The 9,967-nt window shown below is 53.8% G+C and overlaps 1 long non-coding RNA gene across 1 annotated transcript; it reads right to left on the bottom strand.

Moving 5' to 3' along the window:
- Positions 1-1,056: 1,056 nt before the first annotated feature.
- LOC123601641 lies at positions 1,057-8,342 on the bottom strand. The gene is made up of 3 exons (XR_006714221.1): positions 8,226-8,342; positions 2,757-2,807; positions 1,057-1,265 (listed from the first exon to the last, which is right to left on the bottom strand). It is a non-coding gene; the product is annotated as an uncharacterized LOC123601641 (long non-coding RNA).
- Positions 8,343-9,967: the final 1,625 nt, after the last annotated feature.

Genomic DNA, 9,967 nt, shown 5'->3' with positions numbered 1-9,967 from the left:
CTTCAAGTGTTCGTTCCAATGACAGCCTTGTCAGGGTGTGACCCTGGGAAGCGACATGCCCTTGCAAAGGGTCGGAGGGTCAAGGGAGTCAAGACAGATGGGCTTCAAAACAATGAATGGGTCCCGGGCGTGGGGCTTCATTCAGCCCCCTCACTCACAGAGCGTTGTCCTTGGGGCAAATTGGGTCCCCTCTTGTGCGTATGTTTCCTTATTTGCAAAATGGGAATAACAATATTTCCTTCGGGAAATGCTATGAGGAAAACCAAGTTTCCTGACTTTCTGGAGATGGAGGGAAAAGTTGGAGTGTCCTCGTCGGGGGGGAACTGCCGGGGAGAGGCTTCCCTGGGAGGAAAAGAGTGATGGAAGGGGACAGTCATGGCCACTGCTTGTGGAATACGTACTGCATACCCTTCCAGGGCTGTTACGGTGTTATTTCTAGTACAAGGATTCCTCCACGAGGACATTACCTTCTTCATTTTACAGGTGGGGAAACTGAGGCACAGAGCGTCATCTAATGTCATAGGTTTGGCAAGTGGCAGAGCACAACAACTGAACCCCATCTTCCTGGCACTGGGGCTTGGCTTCTGCACTCACATCATGCTTTGCCCACAGAGACGTCCGAGGGCCCCTCCATGGCTCATCGTGGAGGGCCTGAGGGTAGCTGGGCCATTTTCCAGAGGGTCAGAGGGCTGGGGCGAGTGGGCAGCTCCCCAGGCTCAGGCTGCTAAAGTCCCTGACACCCCTTTTAGGTTTTTAGGAAAACCTAAATGATTCTGTCCCAGAGGCAGTTCGGCTTGGGGCATGGTGGGCAGGGATCCGTGACCCCGGGGGTTAAATCGCGTCCCCTAAAAAGGTATGTCCAAGTTCTAGTTCCCAGCACCTGTGAATGTGATTTTATTTGGAAGTAGAGTCTTTGCAGATATAATGAAGTTCAGGATCTGGAGATGAGATCATCCTGGATTTAGGGTGGGCCCTAAATCCAATTACTGGTGCTTAATAAGATAAAAGAGAGAGAAATTTGAGACACATAGACCCAACGGAGACCGGAGGCAGAGGCAGAGGCTGGAGTTATGTATTCATGAGCCAAGGAACACCAGGAGCCCCTGGAGGCTGGAAGAGGCAGGGAAGGATCTCTCAGATCCTTCAGAGGGAACGTGGCCCCTTTGGCGCTTGCATTTTGGGCTGCTGGCTTCCAGAGCTGTGAGGGAGCACACATCCGGGGTCGGGGTCGTTAAGCCTGTCGGTGGTAATTTGTGACTGCAGGCCTAGGAAAGTAACACAGGAGGCAGGAAGTTGGCTGGAACTTGGCAGGTGGTCTGGGGTCTGGGGAAGGGAGCTGGTGGTCTTTGGGGTGAAAGGAGTGGGAGGGGTGCAGGGCTAGCGTGATCAAGGCACACTTCCTGCCCTAAGATGCTAGGGTTGTGGGGCCAGCCCTGGGCTGAGGGAAGAGAGGAGCGGGTGCCGATGGCCGGCTGACTCCCTGTGACATATGACTGCAGGTGCACCATCGACTGTGCTGGTCTTCCCTGCAGTCCTGGACGACCTTGCTGCTCAGAGATCTTCTATTTTATCCCCCCCGGCACCAACTCTTTCTGGGGCCTCGGGTGAGCATTTTGTTCTATCGGGGACCCAGTTTCCCCGTCAGTCAGTGGAGGGGGTCAGCTCCCTCGCACAGGTCCTGGAGTCAAAAGGACAGTGAGGGACAGGAGGTGGCCCCTCAGAGTTTCTCTGCATCTTGGGGTTGGACTAACGTGGAATGTTCTTGGCAGGAGGGTCTGGCCTCTGAGATTTCAGGGAGATGCAACTTTTATCTAGAAGAAAAGGAAGGGTATGGTGTGCTTTGTACCCAAAGAGCCTCTTAGGGTGACTTTGCTAAAGAGCAGGTTGTTAATCTCACAGAGGATGGAAAGAGAAGGGATATTCGTGGATGTGGGGAGGAGGGATACTGGTGGGTGTCATCACGTGTTGGATGGGTGGGAGGCTCTAAGCCTGAGCCTGATGCTCAGACATCCTGGCTGGTGGGGAATTGCTTATCCTTAGCCCTGGAGAGTGGAATTAGGCTCCAGCTCTCGGGACGGTTTTATGCCAAATCCCACTTATGGATGGCAGAGGACTCTGGGTTGTGCCTGGTGTTCAAATTAATCATGACGTGGTGGTGGTAGGAGGGCAAGCTTGCGTTGGCCTCGAAGGATGGGCAGGCAGAGGGAACAGTGTGGAACAAAGGTGTGGAGGTACGAATAATAATAATAAAAAAAAGCGTTTCTAGAGAAGTGAAGACCTCCCATCCTGGGTAGCGTGGAGAATGTGTGTGTAGCTCATTGGGAGGCAAGGCTGGGGGGCAGGGGGAAGGTAGGGGCTGTGGATGTGGCTGTTTCCTGTGGGTTCTTGTGGGGCCAGCCTTCACCTGTCTCTTCGCACTGTGTCCTTGTCATAGTCTTACGAGATAGGGACTGCGATGCCCATTTTACGGAAGCGAAAACGGAGGCTCGAAAGAGTTAAGTAAATTTCCCACAGAGCCTGTTGGTGGGAGCTGCCAGACCCACGGGCAGGCAAGGTTTGGAGGCTTTTGAGAGCCAGAAAGAGACGTTTGGACTGAAGGCCATAGGTAATAGGGAGCCATTGTCGATGTCTGAACAGGAGCGGGGCACAACAAAGGCGATGCTGACTGAGAACCTGAGAGCTGAGTGGAAGACGAGTCATAAAATACCAATACACAATAATAACCATAAGAAGAAGAAGGAAAGGCTCAGGAGTACCTTGGCTGTCTTAGCATCCTTGTTTCTATCTGAGGGCCCCCGGAGGTAAGGCTGAAACAAAAGCATAGCTGGGGTGGGGAGGGGCTGGGAAGCAAGACTGGGTAGAGTGAGGGAAAGGAGAAGGTGTTGGGGGAGCAGGGAGAGAGGGGACTGATGAGATCAGGTGGCTCGGCACGGAGAGAAGACGGGTAGATGAGCTTGAAGGGAAACGTGGGGTAGGGCTTCTTCTACCAATGTCCAGGCAGGGCCAGAAGGCCAAGCACATCAGCCTAGGCTTAGGCTTAAGCACAGCAGCTACTACCCTGCTGTGTGATCATGGGAAAAGGACTTCACGTCTCTGAGCTTCTGTTTCCTCATCTGTAACATCCAGAGAATACATCCACTGCCCCCACCTAAAAAAAAAAAAGAAAGAAAAGAAAAGAAGAGGAAAAGAAAAGAAAAGAAAAGAAGAGAAAAGAAAAGAAGAGAAAAGAAAAGAGAAAAGAAGAAAAAAGAAAAGAAAAGAAAAGAAACAAAAAGAAAGTTCTGTTATATTGTTCCTCTCTCCGGCCAACGGTTACTTCTTGGAAGGCAGCTGCGGGGAGAACATCTCAGTCCCTCCAGCCGCTTTCTGCAGACAATGGGGCAGCTTTCCTTTGAAGAGGGCATTTGAACTGGCCTTGAAGGCAGGGATGCAACACCGGGGAAAATGGTAGGGAAGAGGCGTTCCTGGCAGAGGGCACAGCAGGAGGAAAGAGCTGAGACTTGGATGGACCTAGCTTCTGAGGTCTTGGCTACTATCTCACCATTTGTGCCTCTAGTGGGTCTGTTCCTGTACACACTCCAAGCACTGATGGACTCCAGCCAGTACTTAGCGAACACTCGCAGGTGGGGTTTGCACCCATTTCTCGGTTGAGACAAGTTGAGGCAGAAAGCACATCGCTGCTAAGAAGGGAGAACAGAACGCTGAGCCCCCGTCAGCGCTGTGGGTGGTAACGAAGCTGTCAGGCAGCAGGCTGGGAGGCGAGGGGGTGACCGTAGTCACATTATTTTTGCACCTAAATTGAAATTAAAGATCATTTCGACTCCAGATGCTGCAAAGGCCTGGGTTCATTACTTCCTAGGATTTTGTCCATGCTCTCGTTCTACATTCAATTAGAGCAATTTGAGGTAATTAATTAGATTTGTTATTTGATTAATAAAGATAGAAATTCAGCTAAGTTGCTGCGAAGGAGGAAGCCAGGTTGGGATTTGCCAGCAGAGGTTTGGGGAGACTCCTTCCTGCCTCCTGCTCTGCCCCCTGGTACCCGCCATATCGTCCGCGGATGCCCTTCCCTTCCGGCTTGAGCCAAGGAGTCAGAGTTTCGGCGTCCAGTTCCTATGTGTGGTTGCGTTCTAGAAGGAGCAGGGGGGCTCGGGTGGCTGGACTAGTGTGGCCTACAGTGGAGAGGTAGGAGATGAGGAAGGAGAGATTAAGGCATCGCTTCATCTGCAGGGGACAGGGTGCTGAAAGGGACCAGACGCACAGCTTGGAGCAGGCTGGGAGGGAGCTGGACAGACACAGAAGTTGGTGGCTGCAGAAACCCAGGGCCAAACTGCTGCGGGACAGGGCAGGGAGGAGGGGGAGAGCCAAAGCCGGTTGGAGCCGTCCAGAGGCTGGATGCGGAAAACAGTTTCCAGCGTTGGCATTTCCACAAAGGAAAAAGTCCGGCGTGAGACCGACGTGAGGAGTTAGTGTGGGTCAAGGTTTGAAATTCAGAGGGTTTCTAAGTATGACCAACCCTAGAAACTCCAGAAACTCCAGATCATTTAAAAAAATCTCCATGGTGGGGCGCCTGGGTGGCGCAGTCGGTTAAGCGTCCGACTTCAGCCAGGTCACGATCTCGCGGTCCGGGAGTTCGAGCCCCGCGTCGGGCTCTGGGCTGATGGCTCAGAGCCTGGAGCCTGTTTCCGATTCTGTGTCTCCCTCTCTCTCTGCCCCTCCCCCGTTCATGCTCTGTCTCTCTCTGTCCCAAAATAAATAAATAAACGTTGAAAAAAAATTAAAAAAAAAATCTCCATGGAAATAAGCACTGTAAACAGTCAAAAATTTAAAAATGAAGAAAAAAACTGGGGAAAATGCTGACGCCTATATCACAGATAGAGGCTACATCTTAATATGTAAAGAGTTCCCATAAATCAATAAGGAAAAGAAATACATAAGAAAATCTGGGGAAGGTTAGGAACGGACAGTTTGTAGGAAGAGGACTAGAAATGGCTCTTTGGCATATGCAAAGTTGCTCATTTTCTCCCATAATAAGAAAAATGCAAATTAAAAGTGGGAAGAGGGGCTCCTGGGTGGCTTAGTCAGTTAAGCATCCGACTCTTGATTTTGGCTCAGGTCGTGATTTCACGGCTCATGAGTTCAAGCCCCCGGGGCTCTGAGCTGGCAGTGCAGAGCCTGCTTGGGATTCTCTCTCTCTCTCTCTCTCTCTCTCTCTCTGCCCCTCCCCTGCTTGCACTCTCTCTCTCTCAAAATAAATAAGCTTTTTTAAAAAGCGGGCAGAGATATAATTTTTATCTATCAGATTGGGCAAGTTCGTAAATATTCTACACTAAGTGGAGATTGGTATGAAGAAGCAGGTACTCTCGAACTGTGTTGGTACTACTTGCATGGAGGGTATTTTGGCATCACGGATCAAAGTTATAAACACCCATGTCGTTTGACGTAGAGATTCAGCTTCCTGGAGCTTCTCCGACAGATGACACGAGGATTTATCGTGGCACTATTCCAGCTTGATGGGCAACAGCAGGACAGCCCATGACTAGGAAGCCGGGAAATAATGATGGTAGAGCCAGGTAGTGGAATACTACGCAGCCACAAAAAAGGAAGAGGCAGCTCTCTGTGGCTTAATGAGGGCAGACCGTTCTTGGGAGAAGACAAAGCAAAGTCCAGAACAAGGTGTATAGGATGCTGCTATTGATGTGGAGTAGAAAAGACTGCATAAACACACGCGCGTTTTTGCTTATAAAGGTGTAGACTAGGGGCGCCTGGGTGGCTCAGTCGGTTGAGCATCCGACGTCGGCTCAGGTCACGATCTCACGGTCTGCGGGTTCAAGCTCCGCGTCGGGCTGTATGCTGACAGCTCAGAGTCGGCTTCCGATCCTGTGTCTCCCTCTCTCTCTGCCCCGCCCCCTGCTCTCACTTTGTCTCACTCTGTCTCTCAAAAATAAATAAATGTAAAACAAAAAAACAAAAAAAAAGTGTAGACTATCCCTGGATCACTAGATCACTTGAATCTGGGGGCTGTGGCTGCCCTTTCGAGAGGGGAACCGGGTGACTGGGAGACAGGAAAGGGAGGGACTTACTTTCTCCTGTCATTACCCTTTTATGCCTTTTTGAATTTTGTCCAAGTATATGTTTCCTATTTAAAACAAGGAATAAAACCACAATTAAAAGACCAACCCTGCAGACGTTGACATGGAAGGGTGTGACAAAGTGAGGGTCAGAGATGCATGGGAGAGGTCAGGGCCGAGGCGATCTTTAGGCCCAAGGAAGGTGGGGAGTGGCCTCATCATTACCCTGACGGGCCTTACCTGCCGGCCCTGGCGACGAGGCCGGGAGGGAGGTCTGGGCCTGGCTGGCTGGAGTGCGGGTGCTGCGCTGGGCATCTTGTGGGCTGGCCCGGGGTGTGGGGCCCCCTGGGAAAGATGAGGAGAGCGAGGAGCTTGGTTCTTCCTCCGGGAATGGGGTTGGCAGATGCCTCCAGGGAGGGCGATATCTAAGGACAGCTCCAAAGAGGGACTCTGAGGCAGACTGAGCCCTCCACTCTTCTCCACCGGTAGGTAGCAGATGGCAGGGCTCTGGGAGGTGGGTGCTAAGACAGAAGGGGCGGGGAGGCATGGGACGCCCCACAGGAGCAGTCTGAGAGTGACAAGGGCTCCGCTCAGCCCTGGTAACAAGAGGGAGGACTTGGGATTCTGCCTAGAATGTGAAAGAAGTTAATATTCCTCCGATGGCCAGGGTGGGGCTAGGGGAGTCCTTTCAGGATGTGGCAAAGCCACATGGCAAAGCCAGTGAATCCCACCAGGACAAAGGCAGCTGCTGATGTGACCGGAGGGACCAAGGGCTTTCACATCTCAGATGCCTCCCACAGGGGCTTCCTCGGGGACTGGAAGTTCCTTTGCACACAGATATTATGGAGCTGCCTCCTCCGGGAGGTCCGGCCTCCTGGTGTAATCCCGGCATCGCCTCAGCCAGAAGGGGGAGGGGACTGGCCAGGAAGGGAGCAAGGAGGGGTCCTCCAGATTCGCCTGCACCCGTCACAGGCCAGAGAGGAACGGGGCGCAGGGGGTGGGGGAGGGTTTTGACCACACACACAATGGGCCACAAAGAAGACGGTCAGAGCCTCACTTCCAGGGCCAGCCGCACACTCACCAGCTGTCGTGTCCGGGCAAAGCCCTCCTCTTACTTTCCCCGTCTGCGGAGTCAGGCCGCTTGGGCCTAGATGGCTTCTAATGGGCCCTTCGCACCCTGAGGGGTGGAGCCCATGGGGTTTCATCCAGGACCTGGAGGAACATGGGCGCTGGAGGGGCCGATGGACAGGAGGGCCATGGGGTGCCCTCGTCACCTCTGCCTACACATCTGTGGTTTATGAGAAGCTCCTGAGGCGCCTGCGTGGCTCAGTCGGTTGAGCGTCCGACTTCGGCTCAGGTCGTGATCTCGCAGTTCACGAGTTCGAGCCCCGCTTCAGGCTCTGTGCTGACAGCTCAGAGCCTGGAGCCTGCTTCGGATCCTGTGTCTCCCTCTCTCTCTGCCCCTCCCCGGCTTGTGCTCGCTCTCTCTCTCTCTCTCTCTCACACACACACAAATGAATAAACGTGATCCCAAATTAAAAAAAAAAAAAAAAAAAAAAGAAGCTCTCACTGCAATTTCTCACTTAACGCCTCACAACAGCCCTTGCGACCACCCCCATTTTCCAGATGGGAACCGAGGGCTCGGAGAGATGAAGAAGCCCGCCCAAAGTCACACACCTAGTAGGCGGGGCGTGTGGGATTCAATTCGGGGTCCAAAGGACTTCGGGGCACCTTCTTTCCTCATGGCACAGTCCCCTCTTTGTCTTTAGTATTTATTTATTTTTGAGAGAGAGCGCGGGCGCCAGTGGGGGAGGGGCAGAGAGACGGAGACACAGAGTCCAAAGCGGGCAGGTGCCTCTTTCTTGTGCATTTCTTCGTGGGGGTGTGGGGGGGCGCAGAGAGGGGCCTCGTCACAGCCCGCCTCTGGGAGTCAGACCTCTCCATCCTCGTTCTGTGGATGCTCAGTGAGGGCAGGCCTCAGCTGGGCTCTCCACTGGCCGCTTCCACCCCTGGCACTCCACGGGGGGGGGCGTGACATTTGCTCCCTGATGCCCTTATCGTTAGCCCTGGGCGGGGGGGGGGGGGGGGGGGCGTGGGCCGCTGCCTTGGCCTCCCCCTACTCCAAGCCCTTCCTTTTTCCTCCTGACGACCTACCAGCGACCTCGGGTCTCCTACGCTGGCTGGGCATGGCTGAACCGGCCGTCAGGCAGGGTCAAAGGGCACGGTCTCTCCCTGTCCACAGCCTTGCCCAGTTCCCGCTGTGACCTCGCTGGCCATCCTTTCCCATCACCTGCCGTCTCCAAGACGACCGACAGCTCCTAGTGGGCAGTGAGGGGAGAACGGGGCGGGGACAGGCAGGGTCAGCTCGGCAGCCAAAGCTTCCCGGCTGGGAGGCCACCTGTTCTGTCTGAGGATCTCGGGGGTGGGGGTGGGGGTGGGGGGGCGGGAGGGAGAAGATGAGGCCTTTCGTGAAACACGAGGAGGCCGCGGGGGACCTCCGAGGTGCTGACGAAGAGGCCATTTCATAAACCAGTGCCCCCGGCTCTGGCTGTTGCCCAGCGTTCACAGAGTGACGGGAACAGCATGAATGTGGAGTCAGAGTTGGACTGGATGTCCCCGTCCAGCTCCGACGAGCTGTGTGACCTTCGGTAGGTTCCTTGCTACCTCTGGGCTTCTGTTCTGATTGGTTTATGGGCTCACTAGGGGCCTGCAATAAAGCGAAATGTGCTTTGTAAACAGTGAAGCTTTAGCGGCTAAGACCATGCGCTCTATAGCCAGAGAGGCTGAACTTGAATCTTAGCCCTACTCTTTGACCTTGACCAAATGACTTCACCTCTGTGTCAGGTGCTTTTGCTGTGTAGCAAATACCCCACAACTCAGTGGCTCAGTGCAACGACCATTTAGGGACCTGCTGACATGGCCTTCCGCTCAGGGTAGGGCTCAGCCGACCCTGGCTGGGGCCCTCTCATGTGCCTGCTGTCACTTGGTGGTGCCCCTGGTTAATTTGGCCTCACCTAGGATGACTGGAGCTACAGGGCCTCTCTCCACGAGGTCTCAGCCTCAGCAGGCTGGCCTGGGCTTGTTCTCAGGATGGCTAAAAGGCTTGGAAAGCAGCAAGAGAGCAAACCCCAGTGCCTAAGCCCTCCTCAGGTCTCTGGAGCATCGTGTTGCTCCTCATCGGCCAAAGGAAGTCACACGGGCAAGCCCTATGCCAGGGTGGAAGGACACAAGCCAAGGTAGTGCCTTAATTCCCTGGCTGGAGGGAAAAGGGTGCCCTTGGCAGCTCTGGACAGAGATTTGGGCTTTGCACCCTCCAGAGCTGGTCCTGGGGTCCTCCCCTGAACCCAAAAGAATGCATTTTCTCCTCCCACTTCCCTTCTCTCCTCTCCCCACTGGGCTCAGGACACTTCTGGATGAGGAAGAAAGTGGTCTGGGCATGTGCTCACCTGTAAGTGGTTGGTTCTGAGAGGGACTTCCGGCAACTGTTAAACTGGGATCCTAAACCTTCTCCCATCAAAGCTCGCGTGGATCGCCAGGGAACCCTGTGCATCACGGACTCTGAAATATTTTCTCTGCCACAGTCCACATTTGCAGGATAGCAAATGACCTTCACATGCCTGCTGGGTGCAAGGTAGAGACTAGAAATACTGGGCATGTGATCTGGAATTGGGGTTGGGGATCTGTGATGCCACCAACAGCCAACCAAAGTCCTTTGGACGGTTGTTACCACTCTGGGCAAAATCAAAGGGGCTTCCATCTTGGCACGCTTGTGTAAGCCGTCCTCAGGTAGGGGGAGGGGGACGACTTCACTAGACTTTTCTAAAATCTTGAAAACAGGATTTACACAGCTGCCTTCACAGATCCCACCTTGGCAATCACAAACCTGGTTCACTCCA

This window comes from Leopardus geoffroyi, chromosome D1 (assembly GCF_018350155.1).
Source record: "Leopardus geoffroyi isolate Oge1 chromosome D1, O.geoffroyi_Oge1_pat1.0, whole genome shotgun sequence".
Classification (NCBI taxonomy): domain Eukaryota; kingdom Metazoa; phylum Chordata; class Mammalia; order Carnivora; family Felidae; genus Leopardus; species Leopardus geoffroyi.
Note: the sequence above shows the minus strand (reverse complement) of the source record. Positions and strands in the feature narration are given on the sequence as shown.